The following is a 6,799-nucleotide window of genomic DNA, read 5'->3' as shown; positions in this document are numbered from 1 at the left end:
AGTGTTTTCATGGGTTGGAAAGTTATCCAGCCCCAGAATCTAGTAAAACCATTTGCCTTTTCTTCAGCTAAATGTTAAAGGCATGTGAGGGATCCAGTTATTGCTATTGGTATTATTTAATACTGCAAAATTAGGTTTATTCATTTTTTTAGTATTTGTATTTAAATTGTGTTCTGGATCTTAATTCTTTTGTATGTTGTTGATTGTCATGTTTCTTTTTGTATGTGTGTGTTACCTAACTTTTGCTCTTCAATTATGCAGAATTCTAAGAATGAACCTCAATAAGAATTTGGTGTAGTGGTTAAGGTATTAGACTAGAAACCATGAGAACCATGAATTCTACTCTTTTCTTAGACACAGAAGTTGTCTGGGTGACTTTGTGCCAGTCAATTCTTTCTCAGTCCAACCCACCCTACAGGGTTATTGTTGTGGGAAAAATAGGAGACAGTGCTATGTATGACTTGTACAAAATAAATATAATAAATAAACATGTACCAAACGGTTGACATCTGCTTGTGAAAAACTGCAGCTAGAATCGTAATTCAGCCTCATTAAGAATTATAGCTGTGATAACTGTGGCATAAACCCTATTTAACACTTAGTATAATTTAACCATAATTAATCCTAATGCAATTGTGCATATATAATGTGTGGTCAGATTTCCTCTAACCTTGTGGCTTCCAGATGTCTTGAGCTATCATGTTTTTGCAATCCCATCTTACATATTTAGAGATTATGGGAATTGTAGTCCCATAATCTCTAAATATCCCCCATATGGAAGCTATCGCTTTGGGGACAATATACATTATAAGATGATGCTTGATATCAACCAAGATCTTCTGTGCTGCAAAAAGAGCAATGTGTATGGGCTATTCTGAGCAGACTAATAATTGTTCTTTTCTATGTATTTAACTTTTTAAACTGAAAATTCAAATTCATGGAAAAGGAAAAAAAGAAGTATGAGATATACATCATACAAAATAATTAGCAATATCTAAACATGCCACAGTTGTGAGAAATTGGTTATCACTGAAAAATACAGTCCAATAATCATGACTCTGCAGGACATCTTTTTGTATTGTCTGAGCCTCACTTTTTATTGTCATTTTATTGTCAGATTAAATCTTTCCCTTCCTGGCTGTCTTGCACTGATTTAGGAAAGCGGGTTTATCTCAAGTAAATTATCCTCAAAGAATACAAGTGTCCTTTGAAATCCAGCTTTGAAAAGGTATCATTTACATGTTTACCTTTTTAGGTAGAAAATCATGTTGGCAATCATGTCACTTTTCTGTAGGCAGTTTTTAATTTTAGTAAAGAGGTAAAGGAGTTTCATGATGTAAATAGTCAGTATAATGAGCTTGAAGTTTCTGAAGAACAATTCTAGAAGATCTGAGATAATTCAAAATAATTTTGCCATTTTCATAACTGATCCAGCAGAATATCTGTATGCTGATATGAAATTGGTGGAAACAGTGTGACCTATAAACCAGATGCAACCCACCAGCATCACTTTTGTTGCCCCCAAACACTCCCACAATAGGTGGAACCAACTTTTTTTTGACACTTCATTGCATTTTGGCATGTTGGCAATACTTTAAGGGGCAAAATGTGGTTCCTTACTCCTTGAAGAAGTTTAAGGTACCCTCTGTACTCTTTAACTCTCGTCCCCATAAATCAGGTGAATATTCCCATTGGGGGGCATTTTTAAGTGGCAAAATGTCAAAGCTCTTCCTAAATCCTAAACTTTCAGGAAAAGGCCCTTTAGATGACTATGTTTGATTACAGCTAGTCCTTGGTTAATGACTGCAATGGGGACTGGGTTTTTTGTTGCTAAGTGATGCGGTCGTAAAGTGTGATGTCACATAACTGCATTGCTTAGTAGCCTCAATCCCAGTAGTCCTGATTGTCGTCATTAACCAAATCCCACCAGTCATTAGGTGAGGACCCACCCTGATACAAGCCATTCCCAGCTTGGTCCCTCCCAGCCCTGAGCCTTGGCAAGGTAAGGTACTGCCTCTGCCTCCTCTTGAACTCCCCCCACCTGCCTATCTCCCCCCCAATCTCTGCCCTTCTGGCCGCTTGCCTGCCTGCTGCCACCAGCTGCCCCATTGCCCAGTCCTGCCTGTTACTGCTGTGCCCGCCACACCACATGCCTCTACTGTACCAGCTGGGGCCTTCTTTAGTACTGCCTTCTTTCACAAAAGAAGGCCCTAGGTGGGGCATGAACAGAAACCCTGGCTGGCACGTGAACAGAGGCCCTGGCTGACGTGCGAATGAAAGCCCTGGGCAAGTTGCAATAGAGACCTTGGATGTATGGGCAGCCGGGGCAGCTGGCGACAACTGGTAGACGGGCAGCCCAAAGGCGGTCGTAAATGTGGCTGGGCCCAAGCGGGCCTGAATTTTGTTTATGCAGGGATGCTGCAACTTCGAATGGTCGCTAAATGAATGGACGTTAATCAAGAACTACCTGTATTCTGTCCTATTTACACTTCTTTTTTTTAGCTGCACTTTTTTCTCATTATCAGTAGAGGGAGTTCTAATACTGAAAAAAAAAATCATTGTGCCTTCCACTGATAAAGGAAAAGACTGCAGGTAATTTTGGACAGCATGAATGTTCTTGTTAGCAACCCCCACTAATAAAATAAAATTTGAAAATTTGAAAACAATAAAAAACCTAAATGTTAAGAAAAAGGAAAAATTGAAAAGAAAATAAGAAAATGGAAAAAGAAAGAAAATACATATGCAACATCATCTTTACACGCACGTAAACAAGGATGGGCTTTGATTGCCTGGTTACACCCACCATTTCGAAGCCAGAGCCAGTCTTGTACACCCCTGTACAGTTTACTTTTTCAACTATAGGCCAACTTTTAAACTTTAAACACTTTTCCCCAATAGATTCTTTGGAACAGGGGACTTGTCTAAAACAATGAAATTAAAATCCCCCTTGGGACAAAGAGATTGGAGTATCCTGAAATGTTTATATTGCTGAGTTTATACAAAATGTTCTTTAAACAAATTATATATTATTCTGTATATTTAACAGCTTTACATTTTTGATCAAAAGAAATTGAAATTTAATTAGAAACTGCTCCCTCTTATTATAATGAGTAGATTCGTACTAGAAATGTTGCAGGGTTATAAAGTTCTGCAAACTTTTAATAGTTATTCTGAATGAGAACATTTGGCTGCATCAGAAATAGAAAACCATACAAAAATTTTTGAGCTGCTTCTTCATACAAAGTTCATACTGGAAAGATTTCAAAGTGAGAAAGGAGGTGAGTCTTGATAATACACTCCAGGTAGATATGTATGGAAGAACCTCTACACCATGAGTCAGCCTTTCTCAGCTGGGGTTCTGTTAGGGGTTCCACAAGAGATTGTTTATGTATGTATATATCTATGTATGTATGCTGCTTTGCTATTGTTGTAAATGTGAAATGTGAATTGTGTAGGTTAGAAGTGAATTGTATTGTGAAATTCTCATATTTTTTGCTATTTTTATGCTATGGTTTCCTGAGACCTGAAAATTATCTCAAGGATTCTTCCAGGGTAAAAATATTGAGAAATACTAATATAGATAAAAGATGTAGACATTTGAAGAAAAATCAGAGTTTCAAGTCTCTACTTAGGCAACTCTTTTCTTTGAGTCCAAACCATTTTGCAAGTACAACTTTGATTCTTAAATAAGACAGGGCTAAATAACCTTCACAAGTCTTTGTCTTTAAAAGACACCTCTTTTTCATGGCAGTGTGGTAGACTAGAATGGAGGGATGGGGAAGAGACACAGAAAAGTGGGTGACATTAAAAAAAAGCAGGATGGAATAAAGAAAAGAAAAGGAGAGAGCCAAGTCATTTTTGGTTCTTCTCATGACTGGCTTCATCCTTTTCATTTCTGCAGATCTCCAAAGAATGCAGTGTTTGAAAGAGAAAAAAAATCAGCATCTTTGATATAAAGTCATACAATAAATAATTATTTCATGTAAATTGTTCATTTAATTTATGTAAATATAAATTACATCTACGAGTGAAATGTACATTTTCAAATGTACAGTAACATTGATCATGGGTCTTTGGGAAGAGTCTGACTAAATATTTTAGTAGTGAGGGTCTTTGAGAACTTGAATACACAACCATAGTTAACAGAAATTATCAAGGTCTGAAATCTTGAGTAAGAGATCCAAACTACTACAAACTGGTTTTAGTCTTCAGAATAGCACTTTCCTGCCTCTCTCTTTTTAGCACATCCTTCTGAAAAACTGCTCTTGAGGTTTCTGGGAATTTCTTGAACAGTGTCTGATGTGGCAGAAAGATCTGCACTGGAAAGGGGGATTTACTTCCATTAAGAATCCTTCCAGATTCAGAGGTCACTTAGGGTCCAAGCTATTAAGTTATAAGAGATACTGTTCATTTTGCAAATTCTTACATACCCAGAGAAAACAGTGTTCCCAGCTGAAATAAATTTCCAAAGGGGAAACTTTTGTGAAATTGTTAGAGTTTAAATGTATCTGCTAGAACCAGTCCCTTTTCAATCTGATGTGAAACACATCTGCCCTGAATTGTAATAGCTCTACTTGTATGTAAATAGCCATACTGTAACAAGAGCAAGCTGATTAAATATAGAGTCCCAATTATTAAATTCACATCTCAATAAGCTGCTTTTGTTTCTATAGTTGTTTCTATGTTTAGCAAAGGGAACTTTGTTGTCATTTTGTTCTTTCTTCACCAATTTTTATGGGCAAATGCCTACATTGCTAAAACCCAGATGCTTGCAGTTTGATACCAGATAATCTTTAGCACAATTAGTTGGTTTGGGATTTAGCTTTCCGCTAGGATTAATACTCTGGCACATTAATCTTCGGAATGCTGCATGTTTAGTGTGTTTGCATATTCTTTTTGAATATAGTCATGTTTACACAGGTTAGATTTAAAATGTAATTTTGTGTGTAACTGATGGTGTGGGTAATCAACTGATAACAGCCCAAGATTAATGCCTAAAGAGAAAATTCATATGTAGTATTTAAGCTCTATTAATATTCATAAAGTTTCCTGCAGTTATTTTGTATTAAAGGCTTTGTAGTTCTTTAATGGAATCTAGTTTGGGGTGTTTTCCCCCCCAGATTGAATAGTAACGTATTTTTAGTTCTGAACAAACAGTCCAAATTATGAGATAGCTAGGATTTCTGCTTTCTTACTTTTTCAGGCATATAAGAAAAGCCTTAGTGGGAACTTAGTTTATTTTTTAAAAAAAATATTTAGGAGCCTGGAAATATAAGAATGATATAGAGAAATCTGATTTCTGTGTAGGCCAAGTAGATAACAGCAAGGCCCAATCAGTTCAGTGTTTGGATAGGAAACACTAAGCTATATGCTGCACTGGGAAGTTGAGAAGCATTTCAGAAGAAAGCAATTCTTTCATTGTCTCATAGAGGAAATCCAAAGCGTTCCCACTTCGCTTGAATTTTGTGAGTAGGCAGATACAAGCAATTGTAAACCACTCAAGTATTGTTGCCAAGAAAACTGTACAGGCATATGCATGAGGTCATCAGGAACTGAACTCAATTCAAATATTTTATTTTAGCTACATGGCATCTAATTTTTTTTTAATAAGAACTTTATTATGTTACATTTCAAAGTACAGTTAAAATACAAAACAAAGAGTACAGCAAAGATAGAAAATAGAGCTAAAAGAAAAAAGACAAAAAACTGTAATAGTGAAACTAGATAGAAAATTGAAACAGAAAATGACTTCCGACTATCTCCAATACAGATATAAATGCAAATTGAAAAAGAATAATCTCTTATCACTAATTAATCCAAGTTCACATTATTTCTATCAACACAAACCATCTAATCATTAAAACCCAAAATCAAAGCCTCATTTTTTTCCCCACACAAGCATGTAATCTAAAAGAGGTTGCCATAAGGAGACAAATTTAGAAACACTGTTATCTCTTATTAAAGCTGTTAACTTTGCCATTCGAGCCAAATCTGTTAATTTAATAATCCATTCTTCCACTGTAGGTATTTGTGGATTTTTCCATCTTTGTGCATATAATAATCTTGCAGCTGTGACCATATACAAAAGCAGAGCTCCATGTTGTTTCTCCAATTCTTTCTCCATCAAACCCAGTAAGAACAGTTCTGGGGTTTTTTTTTTGGATATTCACTTTAAGAATCTTTTGAATAATGATACATATCTGATCCCAAATTTTTTTAGCCTTTTCACAGGTCCACCAAAGATGATAAAAGGTTCCTTCGACCTGCAAACATTTCCAACAAACATTTGTTACACCAGTATACATTTTTGATAACCTCTCAGGAGTTAGATACCAACGATACATCATTTTATAAAAGTTTTCTTTTAAATTATAGTTCAATGTAAATTTCAAACCTTTAATCCAGATATTTTCCCATTGTTCCAACATAATATTGTATCCAAAGTTTTTAGCCCATTTAATCATACATTCCTTGACTTGTTCATCTTCCAGATTCATCTGTAACCACATCTTATACATCTTAGCAATAACATGTTAATCATTTGTACAAAGTTGCATCTCAAAATGAATTATTTCATTAGCAAATCTATAGTTCTTTTTGTCTAACTTAAAATGTTCAAACAATTGCATATGAGTAAACTAATGACATGTAAAGCCTTCTAACTCTAACTGTTCTCTTGTTTTAAAATTTGGTTCACTCTCCTCAAAATTTAACAAATCTTTGTATTTTAACCACTTCATTTCTCCCACCTTTTCTCTTCTAGCAAATGCTTCCTGAGGGGATAACCACAGAGGTACAT

Source organism: Python bivittatus, unplaced genomic scaffold, assembly GCF_059951505.1.
Source record: "Python bivittatus isolate LINGU-HERP-01145 unplaced genomic scaffold, Pbiv_v1 ctg000610_np1212, whole genome shotgun sequence".
NCBI classification, from domain to species: domain Eukaryota; kingdom Metazoa; phylum Chordata; class Lepidosauria; order Squamata; family Pythonidae; genus Python; species Python bivittatus.
The sequence above is the reverse complement of the archived record's forward strand: the minus strand, read 5'-3'. Positions refer to the sequence as shown.